At 37.0% G+C, this 22761-nt stretch overlaps 1 protein-coding gene across 1 annotated transcript in view; it reads right to left on the bottom strand.

The window, feature by feature from the left end:
* Positions 1-22761, bottom strand: part of Sik2 (salt-inducible kinase 2) — an 86424-nt gene that overhangs the window by 37592 nt on the left and 26071 nt on the right. The gene's annotated exons all lie outside the window — the stretch shown is intronic.

Below are 22761 nucleotides of genomic sequence, written 5' to 3'. Positions count from 1 at the left end.
CATAGTCTCACCTGGAGATCTAAAAGTCATTTGAAATTTTGAGGAGGAGGAAGTCCAACATAAATCTTAAAAAACTTATTTAGGATAACTTTCCTACATGAGGAAACATGAGTAAGTCAATATTAAATTAACACATTTTTTGTTGTAATGTATGTCTTTTACCAGTTGTTAAGTTCCACGCCATTGGCCATCCTCTTTCCAATATTTAGTATGAAAATTTCTAACACTTGTATGAGACTAGAAAATCATGTTTACATTACAGAATCTCCCTTTATAAAATCCTCTGTAATTACAACTCTGATTCCTATGCTCTTTTTTGTTTTGTCAGTCATGAGGCTTGAACTTAGGACCTGGGTGTTGTCCCTGAGCTTTTGTGCTCAATACTAGTACTCTACCACTTTGAACAACAGCTTCACTTCCATTTTCTGGTGGTTAATTGGAGATAAGAGTCTCACAGATTTTGCTGCTTGGGCTGGCTTTCAACCACTATCCTCAGATCTCAGCTAGGCTACAGGTGTGAACCACTGGTGCTTGGCTTGTTTCTCATACTCTTTTAGATTAAAAGCTAAGAACACAGGGGTTAAGCAATTTGGCGGAATTTGTACCACTGGTAAGTGACTTTGTTGATCTGAAAGCAGAGCCACTGATTGAACTTATTATTTTAAATGTCTTTATTACAATCTTGTTGAAATCCTAACCATCTTTTTAGAACTCTCTGCTTGAATATCACCTTCATTTTGGGTCTCCGATGACTTCATATAGATGTAATTTTCCTTCTCTGAATTCCTTGTCCCATACTGTACCACACTGGGAATCTCTCAGATATCCTAAATGTTCCAGTGAGCATGTGTTCATATACACCGCCCTAACATGTATTCTGAATAAAAGATATTTATAGTCTCAGAGAATAGGAATCATGTGATTCTCTTCTGTACTCTCCATAATGCTTTTCATGATCCAGATCATCAAAGGTATTTAATATTAGTCTAGTAATATATTTGTCAAACCACCTTTCATGATGGTATAATAAACAGAATTATAAAAAATACTATATCATGTCAAAAGAATACAAGAGTGACTAGTCTATACCTTCTATATATCCTCGACTTTAAATGAAAACAGGGAGAGACTGAGATGTCAGATCATAACATCTGCCCTTGCCCTTTAGAGCCTATAGCTGACACCAATAGCTGTGAAGAAGAAAGGATCACTTCAGAATAAGGAAAACTGGCAGAAAAAAAAAAGACCAATCTAGCACCAGAAAGACTGTGTTTAGTAACTGTGAAGTGGGCAACATGGTTTATATGCAGAATGGTAAATCAGTCTTGCTTCTACCATGGAGAATACAGACTGAAGGGTTGGTCTGTTGGGCCAACATAACCTACATGCTTTCTTTGAGGTAATAACTTTTCCTTCTACTGAAAATGTGGTTAGTAGAAAGACTGAGACTTCAGGATGGGAATGTGGCTTAGTGGTAGAGTGGTTGCCTCGCATACATGAAGCCCTAAATTTGATTCATTAGTACCACATAAACAGAGGTGGTGCTGTGGCTCACATGGTAGAGTGCTAGCCTTAAGTAAAAGAAGCTCAGGGACAGTGTCCAGGCCCTGAGTTCAAGCCCCAGGACTAGCAAAATAAATAAATAAAAATAAAATTGAGATTTCATCAAAATAGACAAACCTAACAAATTCAATTTGAATAAGTGAAATCACTGCTTGTGGTAGACTTCATGCTTCTAGCAATTGCCTTGTATTAGACTGCTTGCATCTGTTAGTCTTGAATCAGTTCTTTAAACTACTAGGAACCACTTAAGCAAATCTTCCCACAAAGCAAAGTATGCTTTGAGATATGTAGTTCAAAGATTTAAAGATTATTTACAATTGATTTACATGTTCAAGTTTCAGTAGTACAGGCTAATATTGGTCAAAATTATTTATAATTCTCACATAGAAGCCAGCAAATTGTAATACAGTATACAATGGCAGTAACAGATATCAAACAGATGAGTTCAAAGATTTTAATTTCTTTAAAAAACACAAAAGTGAAGCAAATTTCAGTAATTTTTTTAATAGCGAGGGAAATTACAAAACATAGTAGAACATAAGTTCTAAAATACAGTAGGAATAAGTTCGACAGTAGGAAAACTTGACTCTGAATCCTGGCATTATTTCTCACTGCTTTGTGACCTTGTGCAAGTTATTTAGTCCCTAGATTAGTTTGGATTTCCCAGTAATAAACTCCAAGTTTCGTCCTTGGTGAGATGCAACTGATCTGCTCATGAATTCTACCTTCATGGCAAAGAATCCTTTGAGGGGGCTTTAATTCTGTCCCTACACTTTTGGAATCTATGTGAGAAATACCATGCTTCCTGCAGTGTCCAGCAAGACTCTAATAACAAGATACTACACATGTATACATTAGAAAAAAATGGAAACTTCTAACTTTGAAATATTTAACAGAGCAAATCTAAGGCTTGTAAAGATTAATGTACAAACAACTATATATGTGGTATAGCTCTTTTAAAAGACCTCAAATCACTTCAGTCATATGAATCAACATAAAATAAATCATGATGAGAGTGAAGAGAACAACAGTAGCATACATTACTGCCCTCAATTGTGCTATTTTCAGGTCAATCTCAAAATATATAGCTTTCTTCCTCTTGGAATTAAATTAAACAAGAAAGTTAAACTATTTTGTGTGTAAATAGTAAGTCATCCATATATTCACTTGTTGAATAAATACTTGAATGACTTCTTTGTGTCAAGGGGAGTGGTTCTTTACTTCATACTATTTCTTTGTCAGTAGAGAAAAAGACAATAAGTACTCTAATAAAAATACTAATTACTGGGTACAGCAAATGCCAGGGCAATAGTGTGGTCAACTAGAAATTACCTGGGGAGGTAATTTGACTGAGACAGGGTGATGGTGAGAGGCTTCTCTGAGAAGGTACTCTTCCATCTATTCCGAAGTGACCCATGCAATGTTTATGAAACTCAAAGGAGACCAAGGAGGCTAAAGCACCAAGTGAAGGGGGAAGCTAAACCCAAGAAGTCCTAAGTGAAAAAGCCAAGCGAAAGTGCTAGGCTATGAATTTAATCCCAGTACAACACAAAACACAAACACAAACAAACAAAAAACAGCTGGAGGGCTGGGAAGTTGGCTCAGTGGTAGAGTGCTTGCCTAGCATGCATGAGGCCTTGGGTTCCATTCCTCAGCACCACACAGCAGAAAAAAATGGAACTGGTGCTGTGGCTCAAGGGGTAAAGTGCTAGCCTTCAGCTGAAGAGCTGAGGGACAGCGCCCAGGCCCAGAGTTCAGGTGCCATGAGCCACCAAAAAACAAACAAACAACAGACGGAGAAGTCACCTCAGTAAGTCCTAAGGAGGAAGTCTGTTTTTTAAAACACTGGGAGACTACTTAAGGGTAAGGAGATGAGATATCTAATGTAACTTACATTTTCAAAGCATTTAGAAACAATCTCAAATTGTGAACCCATTTTTTTTTTTTTTTGTCGGTCGTGGGGCTTGAACTCTGGACCTGGGCGCTGTCCCTTAGCTCTTCAGCTCAAGGCAAGCGCTCTACCACTTGAGCTACAGCGCTACTTCCGGTTTTCTGGTGGTTTATTGGAGATAGGAGTCTCACGGTCTTTCCTGCCCGGGCTGGCTTTGAACCGTGATCCTCAGATCTCAGCCTCCTGAGTAGCTAGGATTACAGGCGTGAGCCACCAGCGCCCAGCCACTGTGAACCCATTTTTATAAAGGTGTACAATTCAAACATTTTAAGTTCAAAATTTTAATCATCTCTGTGGGAATAGTCTTTGGATAGCTGATATGTCCCTAACACAAATAGTTTTATGATTCATATGAGAAAAACAGGTTAAGTAGTAAAAACTTTAAGTAACACTTTAAGGAAATCAGAAAAGATGGTATTAAACAATACTGGTGCTGGATGCCAGTGGCTCACACCTATAATCCTAGCTACTTAGGAGGATTGTGGTTCAAAGCCAGCCTGCGCAGGAAAGTCTGTGAGACTCTTATCTCCAATTAACCACTAGAAAACCGAAAGTGGTGCTGTGGCTCAAAGTGGTAGAGTACTCACCTTGAGCTGAAGAGCTCAGAAATAGCACCCAGGCCCAGAGTTCAAGCCCCACAACCAACCGCCCCCCCACCTCCAACGAAACAAAACAAAACAAAATACTGGCTTGCAGACAAGATATTGTTTGAAACATCCTTTTAATATAGTTTAATACAGCCTCAGAACAATAGCTAAATTTTCTTTACTGATTTTATAGAATACTATTTTATTAACTGCCCAGAACTGTTTGTAGCAATAATTAAAAAAGAAAAACAAGTCAAATGAATAACCTGGGAAAGTGATCTCACTCTTATTTAATACTACCAGATGATGATGATGTCGTATGATGATGTCACCTTGACAGTATTAAAAACTCCAGACAATTCCTCCAATAGGTATTTTCATGCCAACTATTTTTGTCATCTCTATGGAACATCAAAATCTGTTGTGAATTATTTCTGAGTAATGAGTTTGACTGGACTAATAAATGAGTCATTCTAAACTGAACTACTGATGTTGTGTGCTATTTACTCAGTATGGTAGTGTTATAATAATATTTATAAATGCAATCTGGTCACACTTCTAACACGTTCTTTACACAGATAAATACATCCAGATAGCTATTTTGATATGCAATTATTTCTTAAAAAGGGAAGAAGTGTTCTCTATGTGCAATGGTTTACCCAACAATGTAATTTTTAGGAACTAGGACTCAAATGTCAAACTTGGAACTTAAGATGCTAATGAAATCAACAAATTGGTTAATTTGAACAGTTTAGTTTGAGTATAGACATACTATAAAATGGCTATATTTTTAGAAGGGCTGAAAGAACAAAGCCATACTGGACTGGTTCATTTAGAAGTAGACATTGGGAACCCAAGAATATATTAAACTGTGCTGAGCAGGAAATTTCAAAGGAGCTCTTCAATGAAGTTAGTTAACAGTAAATTAAGGCTCTTGGGCAAACAAATTCATGAGAAGTCAAACTGTGGGTTTAGGCTTACTGGGGTCCCACACAGAAAATGATGTGAAATCACTTTTCAGTTGGGGAGAAAGACAACTGTAAAGAGGAAAAGCCAGCTGTAAAAAAAATTATTCATCTGTTCAACTATTTATAAATCAATTTGGTGACAAATACATGACAAGGCTCTAGTGTTTCTGTGGTAGACTGTTTCCATTTCTTCATCCCTTCTCCACAGCAGAATTATTTATGTATATCTTTGTTATGTGACTTTAAAATGTCTCCTAAAATAAGTAATGTGCACCCATTCCTACTTGGTCTCAGTCACGGGAAGTGTGAGTGGTTTGATTTGATGTCTTGCATTTCCACCATCAAGCATGAGAAAGTGTGCCCAGAATGAGAGATATGGCACCAGATCTAAACTCAATCTGTAGCCTGAAATGGAATCACCCTGATGACCTACAAACTATTTGTTGATGTGAGTCACTGAATTTTGTGGCTGCGTGTTACTTAACGTTATCCTAGTAGAACAACAACTGGCATAAATTTTCATAATTAGAGAAAAAGAAGTTTGCTGAGTCATAAAGACTCATTAAATTGTACAATGATACCTTCTGCTATACAATTTATGACTGTGATATTCTGTATTCCTTAACTACCACACAGACATTACTCTCAGATATCTTTCAATATGGAAACCAATTGGCTCTGAAGAACTGATCATGTAGACTGTATTAACTACTGGCTCAATTACTGAAGATGATATAGTCACACCATTACTTAAGAAGACTAGTCTAACATTTCCTCTCAAAAGGTGGCTACTTGAGAACTTTTTTCCAAGCCAATTAACCCTTAGTCTCTTGTTTATTTCTAGGTTCAGAGTTCAGAAAAGGGCACAACTGAGAAGGCAAGTTCTAAATGAATTATGGGTCAATTCCAGAAGTAAAGAAAGGTGAAAGGCATATGGGGGGAGGGTACTTATGGCTAACTCCTAAGTCAGGGAAGTACTTTAAAAAATAACTCCCAAACAACATTAACTCATGATAAAAATATAAGGTGTATTATGTCCTAATATTAACAACAATTCAGTTTTTGGGAAATCTCTTAATACTTTCTAAGTAAACATAATTAGCGTAAACCTCTAAAGTTGCCTTTAGTTGAACATTAATACTTTAATGGATATCAACTTTGTATAAAAATTTTCCTCTTGGGGCTAGGAAGGTGGCTCAGTGGTAGAGTGCTCGCCTTGCATGCATGAGGTCCTGGGTTTGATTCCTCAGCACCACATAAGCAGAAAAGGCCAGAAGTGGCACTGTGGCTCCAGCGGTAGAGTGCTAGCCTTGAGCTGAAGAGCTGAGGGACAGCGCCCAGGCCCAGAGGTCAGGCCCCACAACCGACAAAAAAAAAAGTTTGTTTGTTTTTTTGGGTCTGGTCGTGGGGCCTGAACTCTGGGCCTGGGCGCTGTCCCTCAGCTCTTCAGCTCAAGGCTAGCACTCTACTGCTTGAGCCACAGCGTCACTTCCGGCTTTTTTTCTTTTTGCTTATGTGGTGCTGAGGAATCAAACCCAGGGCCTCATGCATGCAAGGCGAGCACTCCACCACTGAGCCACCTTCCCAGCCCTCCTCTTGGATGTTTTAATCTCAGTTCTCACCTTGTAAGTTCTAGTAAAGAAATTCCTAGGCCCACTTACTTAACCTGAGAGACGTTAGATGTACTGTGCGGGTGCTTTCCATTGAGCAGTAGGGCTGAAAAGGACAACATCTTATGGAAAAACAACAGAAGGCTAGAAGCCAGAAGATAACAAATCAGTTCTTAGGGGCCCACAGGAAGGACCAAAGGTAAATGGCTCCAGTGTAGGCAGCACTTCGGGATCTAACACAAGCCTTGCCCTATCAGAAACCAAGACCTGAATCAGTGTCCCAAAACAAGAGTACAGGGGCTGAGAAGGTGGCTCAATGGTAGAGTGCTTGCCTTGCATTCATGAGGCCCTGGGTTCAATTCCTCAGCACCACATAAGCAGAAAAAGTCGGAAATGGGGCTGATGCTCAAGTGGTAGAGTGCTAGCCTTCAGCTGAAGAGCTGAGGGACAGCGCCCAGGCCCAGAGTTCAAGCCCCACGACAGACCAAAAATAAATAAAAAATTAAAATTAAAAAAACAAAAACACAAGAGTACACAGAGGGACAGGAATGTAATCCATGGAAAAAGGATATAAGATCCTAGAATCTTCTCGCTAAATATTTAACATGTATCTTTTTAACTAAAAACTAAACTGACCATACTCATGAAAACTGCTATCCTAAGAACCTGGTGACTCTGAATAACAGGGGGGCAGGCATAAGCTTGAGCAAGGTTCTTTTGTGGCCTTTAAAAGATTCATAGTCAGCAAAAGGACATGATTTCATAGAGTTGGGTTTGCAGATTCAACTCTTACACTGAATGATGTCTCCAGGCGGTTTAAGTGGTTAGTCTTGAGTCGTTAACTAGCAAAGAGATTAGCATGGGTTTCTAACCATCACTTTAGGAAACCAAACAAACAATTACCTTGTATGGCTGACACAAAGTTTGAAGTAAACCACCCTAAGGTACAGCTTGGAGTCTTTTTAAAAAAATTATTAATCTGTGCTTTTTTGTTGTTGTTGTTAAAACTAGAGTTTAAACTCACAGTGGTGAGGTCTCCCTGTAACCTCAGCTCAATGCTCTAGACCTACTGAAGTTAGAACATGGTTCTAGTACATGAAAAAATGAATAATTCTTGTAGTTTCTGTCAAGTGCTGTTTCTATAGCTTTTAGAGCAAGAGTTTTCTGACCATTTTATTGTTGTTTAGTTAGCAGCATGACTGTTTTTGACCTTTCCAATGTTTTCCATCCTTTGATTCCTCCCCTTCTTCTAGAAAAAGGAAAAAATAACTTCATAGTAAATCTATTTTGTTTTCCAGGAATTGGTTATCTACTTACTATTTAATGATCTAACATTGCAAAAATGACAGTAAAAATAAGTATGACACTTTTATAATTTTGACTGTGCACTTTAAAACTTGCCAATTCTGCTAGGTAGATGGGTCAGTGGCAGGGTGCTTGCCTATTATGCACCAGGCCCTGCGTTCAAATCTCATGCAAAAAAAAATGCCATTCTAAGTTTTAAGCATAAGAATGCCAGTTAAATAAAGAATATTCAAATGGAGTTGAACACACCTCACAATGCTAGGGACTTTTGAATCTAGGAAAATCTAAGAAGAGCTAAAACTAAAGTGTTTGGAGAAATTCTGAGCCTGTCTATTTAAAATATAAGGTGTTTTATGTTCTAATATTACTAACAATTCAAACAGAATATCTTATTGCTATTCAAATATTTGTGGATCATTATGCTCTTCTATAAATAAGGATGTTTACTAATCAAACAAGTTGGAAAAAGCCAGTGAGATCTGTCACTGTGTTTAGATTTGGTCTGTTGAAATCTACAAGACTAAAAACCAATGCCAGCATGGATTTATAATTCACATGCAATGAATTTCTGGTTCTATACTTCCTGAGTAAAATGTCATCATGCAAACTTTGAAGCCAGAACCCCTGCCTTTACCATATAAATACCCAACAGCCTAAGAACCTGTGTGTCTCTCCCTATTAGAGCACCCATACTCTGTTTAGCATGTGCCCTTGGCCTTCTGTTTGTCTGCTTTTTGTCAGTTTGTCTGCTTGCCTGCCTGTTACTTAATAAAGCTCTGCCAAGTTTTCTTTTAAAAAAGTCATCATGCAGATGTATGGTAAAGATTAAATCCATAGTATTCTAAGCTACTATAAGTAGGTTGCAGTTTATGTCATGAATAGAATAAAGTTTTATTTAATACAGGCATCCCCATAAGCTGTAAATAAAAGGCAGACAGTGGGAGCTGAGGATGTGAAGTAAGGGTTGAAGCTGTAGTCCACAGTTAATAAGATCGGTGACAACAGTGCACATTAAGGAAATGGCACATGCAAAAGCTGAGTGCAAAAACAGTAATGCCTAAATACAGGGGAAATTATCATAGCCAAAACACAGCTAAGGATGAACAGTTTATATGCTGTTTTAACAGGAGGTTTTCTAATCAGATTCGTGTGTGTGCACGTGTGCGTGTGTGTAGACACTTCTAATTTTATAAGAAAGTCCAATAAAGTAGGGTTTTTAAAATATAACAATCAATGAAACGTAGCAATTCTGAAAAGCTGTAGTCTATACAGAAATATTAATAGCAATACATATATATGTACAAATGCACTTCTTCTTTATCTGTTTTCTTTTTCTAAATTCATATCAGCTCAGTTCGACTCTAGCCCAAATAAGACAATGTGTGGGAGTCATAATAAAGGAATAACTGGTAGAATACTCACTTAGCTAGCATGGGCACGACCCTTGTGAATCACAAAAATAGAACAAATAATCAATGGAATTTATTGTGATTTTTGTCCTATTTTTGACTTTTTGCATGATATTTAACATGCCCAAGCAAAACTTCTGATCAACTTCTCCAAGATTGAACTATGCCTAGTATTCCTAATATAGTTAAGAAGCCATTCTAATTTTAAAGTTACTCTTAGACTGTTTTTATTCTCCATGTCCAAGCCATCAAAGATCATGACATATGTCCACACAGACACAGACACACATATAAACGGAGACAGACACTTTTTAGACCAAACTTAAGACTTGAACCACAAACTGACATGTCATCATATAAAAAAAGTAACCACTAAGAGCCATTAATCAATATCATAAAGCTTGCATATTTCTCATTAATTCTTATTTTGTACTGCTGAGAACTGAACCTAAACCTGTAAGAAGGCTAAGTAAGCATAATCATTATTATCCATAATTAATTTGAGTTTTTCTTATTTCTAAAGTCTGATTAGAGTGATAATGGATTCACTAAGATTTTTCTTGTTACCATACTCTTTTCAGGAACTGTATTAATTTTTGGCATTGTAAATCATTTATTTAGGAATTTCTACTCTACCTCTTCCATTCTCTCAAGTAGTGTGAAAAGATAATGTCTGTATTTTGGAAATGTAACATAGGGCAGTGAATAAGTCATGGTTATTTCTCTGTAATGAGTTCTACTCTCCCATCATTTTTTACTCTTTGCTATTATTACCTCCAGGATTTCCATTCAAGTTCCAATTTTGGCCTAATAAGACCTAATAAACGTAAACTGTTTCAAAGTTTTTATTTTTTAAAAATAAAATGTGAAGCCGGGCGCTGGTGGCTCACACCTGTAATCCTAGCTACTCAGGAGGCTGAGATCTGAGGATCGAGGTTCAAAGCCAGCCCGGGCAGGATAGACTGTGAGACTCCTATCTCCAATAAACCACCAGAAAACCAGAAGTGGCACTGTAGCCCATGACCGACAAAAAAAGTAAAATAAAATAAAATAAAATGTGAAGTTTTAATTGAAGCATTAGAAATGTATTAATTTGATAAATAGCCATAACGATGTCCTAAAACCGAGGAGAGATAACAACAGTGGGGATTTAAGTGTTTGGATTTTTTCCAAATAAGATTATTGAAATTTTAGCAGGTAAAAAGTGAATAGCCTAAGCAATTATACTGCAAGAAAAAAAAATGTGTTTCTGGATGTTGATGGTATTACCTCCAGCTTTTACCAATTTCTAATACACAGAGTGCCTCTTAGTTTCTAACATAAGCACTCACCAGAAGACATGGTGGGTTGAGACAAATCTACCATTCAAACCTCACCAGAGATTTCAACTAACTTTAGTAACTGGTAAGGAAATAATATACAGTCACTATCATTCCCTTAGGAGAGAGAGGCCTTTGGACAAAGCACAGGATCTGAAAAGAAACCCCACATTCATCGGAATTTAACAGAAACTAATTGCAACTAGGATGACAAGATCTTCATGTAGTTAAGTATAGTTAGCAACTTGTCAACTCTTACTAGATCCCAAGAGAAAGCAAACATGAGGTTTGCTCCAGCATTACTTCATGGTGAGTTACAGACTCACCCTGTCTACTTCATGCCAGTGTGGTAGTCTGTTCACATATGAAAGCTTCTTACCCTGCTGTTTGGAACTCTCCAAGGTTCTGATCCTTAGTGGTGGTCTAGTGTCCCCAGGGAATATTAGGAAACCAGAGAGATCAGAACCTTTTTTTTTGGTTGGTCGTGGGGCTTGAACTTTGGGCTCTTGTGCTCTTCAGCTCAAGGCGAGTGCTCTACCACTTGAACCACAGTGCCACTTCTGGCTGGTTCCTGGTCACTTCTCAATCTCAAATCTCTCATCCAATCTGGCCTCATGCATACCATTCCTTACTCTATACCTGCCCTCTTGGCACACATGGCATATCACCAAGTCTTATTAAATTCCCACAGTATCTAAAACAATTCTTCATTTCTTACTTCAACCTTCTTTATTTTATTTCATTTCTTTTCAGCTTTCTTTCTTTTCTTTTCTTTCTTAAAGAAGCAGAGTTCAACAGACTGCAGGAGAGACTTATGGTCAATATACTTGGTTTGACTAGAGTCACTGAAACTAGGAAAAAACATTCCAAATGTGTAATTTCTTAAGAGTGTTTCTTCCCTTTGAGAGAGTACTCTAAAGTCCCTGAGCTAAAAGGAAAAAAGATAGCCTGTAACAGCTGCCTGCTAACCTATTTGTCTAATGGTTAAATGTGGGTGTACGGAGGCAGAGGTAAAGGGTGGGGTAATGTTTCAAAGTACTGTCAGAAATAATCTCCAAAGAACTCTTGGTTTTATCTTACTCCTCCAGGCCTGTCTGTCCAACAACAGTTTATGCTGCTTCAATGTTTTCCTGTGACACAAAGTGCAAGATGAGATTCCCCCAAGAAACTCTGAAATCTTTCTAAAAGAGTTTTACAGGTATATTAGGAAAAGGGCAAGGTTATACAGAATTAGCTCCAATACAAAGCTAATTAATGAACTGCAATTTTGTTTTGTTTTGTTTTGCACATACTGGATAGATGGTGGAAGGCAAAGGTATTACATTATGTTTGTCAGAGACTTGATTCTGGCCTCGTTTCCCTCTACTTCTTCCCTGATGGTTGGAACACAGCCTTTGGTTACAACGGCCAGTTTTAAACCCAACATCAAGCAGCTATGTTACTGTGGTCTGCTATTTTTCTGTGCCTTAGTTTCTCAACTGTAAAACAGAAATGGTAACTGTATCTATTTCAAAACACTTTAAGAGAATTATATAATTTAGGGTTAACCATATAAAATAAAGCTTGGTGTACAATGTCATTAATATATATATATATATATATATATATATATATATATCAACGCTGACCTTCAAAATTCACCTGGAAGTTATTGCTTACTACCAGCCACAGCATATCTCTTTTTTTTGGGGGGGTGGGTTGGGCCCAGTCGTGGGCCTGAACTCTGGGCCTGGGCGCTGTCCCTCAGCTCTTGAGCTGAAGGCTAGCACTCTACCACTTGAGCCACAGTGCCACTTCCAGCTTTTTCTGCTTATGTGGTGCTGAGGAATTGAACCCAGGGCGTCATGCATGCAAGGCAAGCACTCTACTACTGAGCCACCTTCCCAGCTCATCTGTTTAATTTTTTTTCAAACCCAGTTTGAGATATTTTACTATAGCAGCATAAATCAGATTAAGATAGAATATAAGAAAACAAAATGCTGTTGATATTTATGAAAGGAAAAATAGAAATATATGACAAAGTCGGAGAATGGAATAGGAATTGGGTAACTAGCTTAGTGACAACTCAAGTCTAAATTTCACAGCATAATATATTTTATTTAGAATATCTAAATAAATCTCATATAAGTAGACCCCATGTAAAATAAAACTGTAGATCAGACACTATGTTATAAACGAGCTTAGAGCAAGAAAATAACCAAATTTCAAGTATCCTTATGGAAAATCATTACTTGAGACTTTTAAGATTACCTGCATATGACATTGATCAAGATAAACTAAATTCATAGACTGCCTTGTTAAATGGAAACTCCTTTGTACAACAACTTACAGATAATAAAAAAGATAACCCTAGACAAATTATCTGCATATGAATGTACTTATGTACTGAACCTTGTTGGTAAACTGAAAATTTACATTCCCCTAGCAAACGACTAACAAGTACCATTTAGTACCATTAGTAACAGGGAAATGGTTAAAAGCGACATAAATATGCCCCTGAACAACTCTATCTTGGTCCACCAACTTGAGATATTAGTTAAAAACTGTAATTGTCAGTGTTAAAGAGTAAGTTCTCAGTTGGATGCTGGTGGCTCACGCTTGTAATCCTAGGTACTCAGGAGGCTGAGAACTGAGGATCATGGTTCACCGCCACCCAGGCAGCAAAGTCCGTGAGACTCTTACCTCCAATTAACCACCAGAAAACCAGAAATGGTGCTTGGCTCAAGTGGTAGAGCACTAGCCTTGACCTGAAGAGTGCAGGGATAGCACCCAAGCCCAGAGTTCAAGCCCCATGACCAACCAAAAAAAAGGAGTAAGTTCTCTCAACCCCTTAATAAGCATTTACAGAGTATTTACCAAACGCTGCGGGCTCAACACTCTGCCAGGTACTGAAGATATAATTAAGAAACACTCTTTGCCCACAAGGATCTTAAGCTAGTAGAAGAGACAGGCCTATAAGCATAAAATTATAAAACAGCAACCACAGAGATGGAGTCTTACACTTGAGCCACTTAACTTGAGTGAGTCAACAAAGACCTCTTGAGCCATTGTACCTTCAATAACATGTATCACTGCTATCACTATTACTGTCAAAACCTTACATGTGTAGCCAAAAAGAAGCACATTTCCTACCCAGATTTCAAGCCACAGTTGAAATAAAATTTTAAAGCAATAAAAATAGAAATAAAAATTACTGATACCCATTGGCATACATAAAGAAGTTCAAGGGCTGGGAAGGTGGCTCAGTGGTAGAGCACTTGCCTTGCATGCTTGAGGCCTTGGGTTCGATTCCTCAGCACCACATAAGAAAAAAGCTGGAAGTGGCACTGTGGCTCAAGTGGTAGAGCACTAGCCTTGAGCTGAAGAGCTGAGGGACAGTGACCAGGCCCGGAGTTCAGGCCCCATGACCAGACCCCCCCCCAAAAAAAAGAAGTTCAAGATTTCAGATTTTCTAGTGGGTGAGACAAACAAAGGACAGGGAACACACACATTTTTTTAACTAAAAAAATTAAACGAGGCCTGATGACAATGCTAGCACTCAGGACGCTGAGACAGGAGGGTCTGAGGCTGTTGTGAGCCACACAGCAAGATCTTGTCCAGGAAGAAAAAAAAAATCTATCTCTAGGACAGCATTTAAATATATTTAAAGGACCCACTGAAACACACAAGTAACTACTGCATTGTCCAATAATGCCTCATATAATATTATGATCAAATTTTCTCTCAAAGAAATTTTCTCTCAAAAGAATCACTGCAATGTATTCTGAAATCAGATTTCATACTTAAAATTACCTTCAAAAGTAGCCGTATTTGTAGTGGAAAATAAAACTAGTGCTTACCAGGGAGGGAGATTTTACCTCTTGTACAACATAGCCACTTTTGTCATGAAGCTTTTATACAATACTGTAAACGCATGAAGCTGGTGGGTGTGCAGATTCTTAATAAGACACGACAGATGGACATGGTTAGTAAAACATGGGTAAGAATGTGGAGAAGAGGCAGCTGATGACAAGCAGAAAAATGTACAATTCTCACTTGCATTTAGGTGTGGGGAACTAATTTGATGCCTGTCTAGAACTGTAAAACAACACTTTTTATAAGTCACTTACTCCAGTTAAACAAATCACAATATTAAAGAGTTTATCTTTATTTGAAGTAAGTCACAGTTAGTTTTTTATATAGACAGAACTAGTTAGGGTACCAAGTGACAACATCATATAACTTAGTCAAGGAGTAAATAAAGAAAAAGAGGCAAGCAATCAGTATCTAGTTTGGCCAAACCATCTGACAATGGCAAAATATTGCTTGAATAATATTGGCTCAGATCTTGGGGCTTTTTTACTGCACAGATTAAAACCTACTGCATAGTAAGGTATAAAACAATCAAGAGATTTCAACAAGTAAATAAAATATTGAATGGAGAAAAGAGAATGAGTCACTATAACACTAACATCAGTAGAACTTCTGTGTGTTTCCCTCTCCTTCAAATGCATTTATTTCACATTGAAAACTAAAATAACAAAATAGAAATTCCTTAAGAGAAATCATGAGATAATTTTTTTGGAGCAGGAAATATTTGCTATCATGTACTTTGTCATAGTAATTTTCTACCTGTATTATTTCTAGTTTTGCTTTCCTCAGTCTTTGTTTCAAATCTTTAATGAATTCTACCTTAAAATTGATTTTCAATTTTTAAAATACAGACATGAATGTCAAAGAACGGTCAATCTATACAAAAGAATAAAGCAAAGTGGAATAAAAATGCTTTCAAACTATACAAATTTTAGATAATTTGTAAGGGAAGAAAACAGATCTGAGGAGGAAAGACAACTCACATGCCAACTTTATAGTGCTGGCAATCAAACTGCACTGAATCTAACTTGTATATGATTTTTTTCACATAAACTTTCAACTTACTGTTGTAACTTAATACAGCACTACTTTAAGTTCTTGAAAAGGTTCCTTGAGAGGCAAAGTACTAAACCATGTCTAGATGTAATCTGATCACTAGACTCAGCAAAGTTATGTTGGTCAGGGTAATATATATGCCACTGACAAAGCTAAAAGAAATCACAATTCATGCTAATACAAATTAGTTATGATGAAGTATAGATATTCAATGCATCTCTGGTAAACGAGTGGATGAAGTATACAAAAAATGGTTACTTTTACATTTATCAATTAAGGCACACAAATTTAGCTTTTAAAAACCCCACTAAAATTAAAGAAGCAGGTTTCCCTTTAGAACGCACAGCCTACTTTAATTCCTCCAGAAAACTACATTAATTTAAGTTATCCTTATTTAATTATACTTTAGGTGAATCAAAGAATATTCCTTGCACATAGGCACTAGGCATTTCAGCTAAGAATTTATAGCTTGGGGCAGCCTAACACTAAATTCTGAAGAAATCATAAAAGACAAAAGAGGTCACAAGTAACAACAGCAAAAGTCATTTTTATTTATACAGATACACACTAAGTGAGCAAATATAACTCTATGCTGAAAAGTATAATTAAACTATTTCTAGAAAACTTATGCCTAGGCTGGGAATGTGGCTTAGTGGTAGAGTACTTTATCTAAGCATGCATGAAGCCCTGGGTTTGATTCCTCAGTACCACATAAACAGAAAGCCAGAAGTGGCATTGTGACTCAAGTGGTAGAGTGCTAGCCTTGAGCAAAAGAAGCTCAGGGACAGTGTCTAGGCCCTGAAATCAAGCCCCAGGACTGTAGAGAATGAAAGGGAAAGAGAGAGGAAGGGAGGGAGAGGAAAGGAGAGGGAGAGAGAGGGAGAGGGAGGGAGAGGGAGGGAGAGGGAGGTAAAGAGAGAGGGAGAGAGAAGGAGAGAGAGAGAAACTCATGCCTAATAAAAATTTTAACGTAAGCAAAATCAAGTTCATTTCGGTTTTAGCTCTGTTGAATATAATCTTGCTTAATGCTTATTATCTTTATCTTTGTTTACTTTAGGTAATTTTATAAAAGGCATTTTTTTCTTATTTTAAAGATACATGACTTTGGAAAAACAGCAGCATGATCAAATAATTCGTATTCTGCTATTCAACTTACTAAAGATAATGAATTAGGGAAAATGGAAGCAATTCAGAACAATTATTTTTTAAAATCAACAAAATGTTTATATTTTTAGACAGGGACATCTAGCTTCATCTTTTCCTCAAACTAATAATTATGCCAAAAACTCTATAACTGTACTTTAGTATCATATTAATATTTTTGCAATGGATATACAATAAATGGGTTATTTAAAAATGATAAGCAAAGAAGCATTTATACCTTTCAAGGAAATGTCTTTTTTTCCATCTCTTTTTTGAATAGTTATTGTAAAGGTGAGGTGCAGAGGGTTACAGTTACATAAGTCAGGTAATGAGTACATTTCTTTTTGAACAGTGCCACTCCTTTCTTCCCTTTGTCCCAGTTTTTCCCTCCTTTCCCCCACCACAAGCTGAATAGTTCATTTTCAACATAGTATCTAGAGAGCTTCACTGCTGCATTTGTTCATCCTTTATCCTACCACTTCTGTGCTCCTCCTTTACCCTCCCCCAAACAGATCAACTTGCCAACAGACAAAAAGTACAGAAAACAACAGCAACAAAGGAAAAAAAAAACAACACTTCTTGCTTCCATTTCTTGAAGTTCATTTCGATAAACTATATATGATCATATGCACATAGTTATTGAGCCTTTGTGATCCTCTTCTAATGTCTTTTCATAAGAGCTTTTTCTTACTAATTTTCAGTGTAGAGGCCTAAATTCTCTTTCTAGGCTTTAGAGAACAAGTCAACTATACATCTAATGGTAATTATATTTATGCTTCCTTTTTTTTCAGAAAGCCTATAGCAAAGAGAAAGATAATTACTAAAAAACAAACAACAACAACAACAAAAAACACACACAGGCCTAATACATGTAGAGTAAGATCAAAGAAGGCTATTCTTAGGAGAGGTTGCATAAGGTACATCACCTTTACAATAACAATAAATTTTTAAAAAGGCCTAAAATTTATTAAGCTAAGGATATTAAACTAGTTTTAGCTGTATAGTATATGTGCAGAAGGAATGCACATTTAAGTTTTCAATATTTTGTGTGGAAATGACTTATTCACTCAATCAAATAATAAAACACTTGGGACTAATGAACTGTTAATAATGTTGAGAAGAGACTGCATTTGCATATAGCTCAAATTTGTTTGTTCCTATGATATGAAACTATTTTTCTGCTTTTCTTCAATCCCCAGATTGACTTCTAGATGTGCAAATATTTATTTGAGTGCTGCTAGGACATTTTTAGGATGTAAATATTTTTACTGTTATTGTAAAGGTGATGTACAGAGGGGTTATAGGCAGGCACTCACATTTCTTTTGAACAGGGTGCTGGGACAATTTTTTAAAAAGTTATAGAAGAGCTATTCTGCTAGTCATGAGAAAGAAAGGTAGAAAAAAGCACTAGCACTATCTTCCATCTGTAGTCACACCATCAGCACGACTCTACTACTACCATCTGGGCCATTACAATGGCTCTGAATGAGCACAGTAACGCAAGTGCAGACCTAGGACTGCAATGGCATGTTATCACTTATAAAATGCTCTCACATATATTCCCTTGTATCATCCTAGTGAATGAATGTACATTCCTTGTTGGGTTACCTCAGCAAACATGTATTATTAGCTCTAAGTAAATGATATAACTACATAATAGAGCTAAGATCATTATAAGGGCCCCAGAGCTCTAGTTGAGTCTCTTTTCTCACTACAGCCCTATACATTTCATCTATTCAAAACTCCTCCACTAGGTTACCTCATTTGTAGACAAGATGATGTTTAAGCTAGGGAAAATAACTTACTATGTACTTGCAAGAACAATACATTGTTTTAGAATGCAATGGCCACCAACTAAACTGTATAGTGTTTGATTAGCAGATTTGAAGGCAGAGTATAGATAGATACATGGGGTATGTGCAAGGATCAACAAAATGTTGTGCTCACAGATGGAGAGACAAATGCGCAGAAAAAAAGAATGAAACTATGTGACACTACTCTAACCAGCTATGGTATGCTGAAATATAATAGGCGCTAGAACACTGGAAATGACAAGCTACATAACATATCAATTATAAAAGATGCATAGCCTGACAGAATTTAGGAAAGAGTAAAAAAGTCCTTACTTTGCTAACAATTCAAGAACACACTGACTGAGAGACCATAATTGGTAAAGAGACACATATTCCAGCAATAAGCCACTCTTGCCATAATCTCCTGTTTAGTTGGATCTTCTCCAAAAGATCTATATTCTAAAATGTCTCTAAGCTGAACTGTAGAGCTATCTCATTTTTCCAAATGAAAATATACTTTTTTTTTGCAAGAATAAAACATAGCACACCTACTACAAAATAATGCATGATAGAAACACATGATGTGCACGCTTGTAGTCCTAGCTACTTAGGAGGCTGAGAACTGAGGATTGTGGTTCAAAGCCAAACCAGGCTGGGAGGTCCAGGCATGAGACTCTTATCTCATCTCCAATTAAGCCAGCAACCTCCCCTCCCCAAAACAAACAAACAAACAAACAAAAAACCTGGAGGTAGAATTGTGGCTCAAGTAGTAGAGCACTAACCTTGACCACAAAAAAGCTCAAGAACAGCATCCAGAGTTCAAGCCCCAGGACCAGAATACACACACCCACACAAAACACAAAACAGAAACATATAATGTGCAAACAAAAGCCATCACAATCTCACTTTATTATATAGCTTGATTCATATGTCCAAGTTTCCCTCTATATAATGAAAATATATAGGTAGAATAAAATATAAGCATTTGCGCATAAATATATTTAATATAAAAATAAATCCAAGCTGGGCTCAAAGTGGCTCACGCCTGTAATCCTAGCTACTCAGGAGGCTGAGATCTGAGGATCACAGTTCAAAGCCAGCCTGGGCAGGAAAGTTCATGAGACTCTTATCTCCAATTAACCACTAGAAACCGGAAGTGGCACTGTGGCTCAAAGTGGTAGAGCTCTAGCCTTGAGATGAAGAGCTCAGGGGCAGTGCTAAAGCTCAGGGTTCAGGCTCCACAACTGACCAAAAAAAATAAAATAAACCCATATGAGTCATACTTTATAAACTATGGTTCAAATATCTGTGTCCCCCTCAATATTCATATATTGAACTCCTCAATGTGGAAGCATTAGAAGGTGGGGAGACTTTGGAAAGGGAGTATATCCTAAGAGCACTATTCAAGAATCAGTGCTCATATAAACAAGCTATTTACCTATTCTACCATGTGAAGACATAGGGAGGAGTAGGTGCTACCTATTAAGAAACAAACTCTTACTAGACATCTTGGGCACTTTGACCTTGGATTTAGCAGCCTCCAGAACTGTGAGAACTATATTTCTTCTGTTTACAAGTTACCCAGTTTAATTTATTTTGTTATAGTAGACCTAAAGAATGCTTCAAAGAGTAAGCATATTAAATAGTAACATATATTCTAAAACTCAAATGCAATCAGACTACATACATTCTCACTTATTTTTAATCTCTTAAAAATTTTTAGTAAAAATTATAGAACCCATCAAATCCACTTACATTTTTTTTGGGGGGGTCTGGTCATGGGGCCTGAACTCTGGGCCTGGGCGCTGTCCCTTAGCTCTTCAGCTCAAGGCTAGCACGCTACCACTTGAGCCATAGCACCACTTTCGGCTTTTTTTTTTCCTGCTTATGTGGTGCTGAGGAATTGAACCTAGGGCCTCATGCATGCAAGGCAAGCGCTCTACCACTGAGCCACCTTCTCAGCCCCTCCACTTACATTTTTATTCCTACCATTCATTTACATATTTTCTTTTTTAAAAATAAGAAGTCTAGAAAGTTTTTAAGTGTTAGTTAACAAAGTTGTATAAGACTTGCAAATTAAATTCCTTATAGAGTGTGGAAACAAAGCATCATGACAGGTTGAGACTTTCAGCTTTCCTCAACTTTATATTCTTTCATGTTCTGCAACCACAGACACATTGTATACTTAGAATATATGTTTGGAAATAAACAGGTAAAGGTGGTTTCAGTAAAGCAAACTTGAGATAAGCAATAGAAATGGTGAGAGCAGCCACTAAGAAAATGAGATATATGCCATGTGGCCAATGTTACCAAAAAATGCTCTTTTTTCTTAGCTATGTCAGAGAAATAAAAGTTTTCTTATATTTGACACTGTGACAGGCATTAAATGTACCATTCTTACCCTTCACAATTTAATAAATGACTGTATTCAAAAATCATGGCTTATAATAAAAGTAATATCTATTCATATATTTGTACAGATTGCCTGGCTATATTTAAAGAGATTAAAAGCCCAATGGTAAAAAGCTTGCTTAACATACATAAGGCTCTTAGTCTGACCCTCAGCACCTCAAGAAATTAAAATTTAATGCACTTACTAATTCTTTTTGCTCATCCAGTTACTGAGTGCCTATTAGGTGTATATACTTCGTGTTGAAAATATAGAACATAAATAAGACAGATCACGTCTTTGAGAAAACCACACTTTACCATGAGAAAATACATGAGCTAAGAACTGTACTTTATATCAAGAACATCATGAGAAAGTGAGTGAAAAAGACCTCTTCTAATATGGGGACTTATAAGGTAACTTCATAAATGAATTGTGAACTGAGCTAAAAAAAATGAGGAGAATTCTGCCTGGTAAAAATGAGGGTGAGTGAATTCTGGAGTTGTGATAATAATATATTCTATTTGGCCTTATCTAGGCATACAACCTCTAAAATTTCTGGAATTTCTGAGTGACAGGGGTATCTTTTATCTCTTTTTGACCATATTACAGTTCAGTATGAAGGCTAGTTGCTATATTTTAGCAGCTAGACCAATTGTCATTAGAGGGTTAGAGCTTTCAACTCTGCCCTTGGACCCTCAAAAAGGAAGAAAGGTTGGAGATAGAGTTCATCACCAATGGCCAGTGATTTTTGTCAGTTATGCCTATGTAAAAGGAACTTCAATAAAAACTGGATCCAAATTACAAGGTCTGATGAGGTTTCAAGTTGGTGACATCCAGGTACTAGGGGTTGCGTGCCCTGAGAAGACATTAGAGCTCTACCCTACCACTGGCCTACATCTCTCCTTCCATTTGGGTTCCCAATCTGTACCTGTTATAATAAACCAGCTAATGTAAGCAAACTGTTTTCTTGAGTTCTGTCAGTCATTCCAGAAAATTACAAAATTTGAGTGGAAGTCATGGTAGACTACTTGTTTTGTGCCTGGCCCAGTCCCTTAAGTGTGTGCAGTTTTATGTTAACTTTGTATGTTTAGTGTGAGAACTGGACTAATTGTAGTATACTCAACTATGGAAGAACGGGTTGGTGGGAGTGAAAATTCAGAAAAGTGATGACATATTTAGAGAAAAACACAGAGAACAGAGGACCATCCAACTTTACTTGAGGAAATGGAAAGAGGAAAGTAATAATTATTAAGTACTACATACTATAGCATTCTTACTTGTTCATTCCAAATGAGAATCTGAGATTCAGAAAGTTAACTTCGAAAGTTACTTGTTAGGAGACAAAAATCTAGTTTTGTAGATCTTAATTGGCCTTATTTGCAATTCTAGAATTGGGAGAGCAGTCTGGATCCAAAATGGTGCAGAACAGTCCCCCTCCACCACATGGGCAAGTTATATTTATAGACAGAGAAAAGGAAGTGACCTACAGAAAACGGAGGTAAATGCATGCTTACAGCTTGAGTCTGTTTTATTGCAATATGAAGAAATGAAGGAAAACTTGAGTAAATCTGGCTTTTCTTGTTTATAGTAACTTGATTTTAGCACTTATTTTATAGATGACATCATAAGTGGTATTCTCTCATTAACTGTGCTACAGATAGTACCTATGGGTCACAGAAACAGCTATCTAAGATGTTTGCAGGAGTTTGAAGGCTCTGTTTCTAACTCGAACAATTTGAAAATACTAACCCTTCAACTTGGGCCTGGGCAAATATCCAATGTGTAAACCTTTTTGATGGTAGTGGGCTAAACC

Source organism: Dipodomys ordii, unplaced genomic scaffold (assembly GCF_000151885.1).
Source record: "Dipodomys ordii isolate 6190 unplaced genomic scaffold, Dord_2.0 Scaffold10, whole genome shotgun sequence".
In the NCBI taxonomy this organism is placed as follows: Eukaryota; Metazoa; Chordata; class Mammalia; order Rodentia; family Heteromyidae; genus Dipodomys; species Dipodomys ordii.
This window is presented reverse-complemented; position numbering and strand designations above follow the sequence as displayed.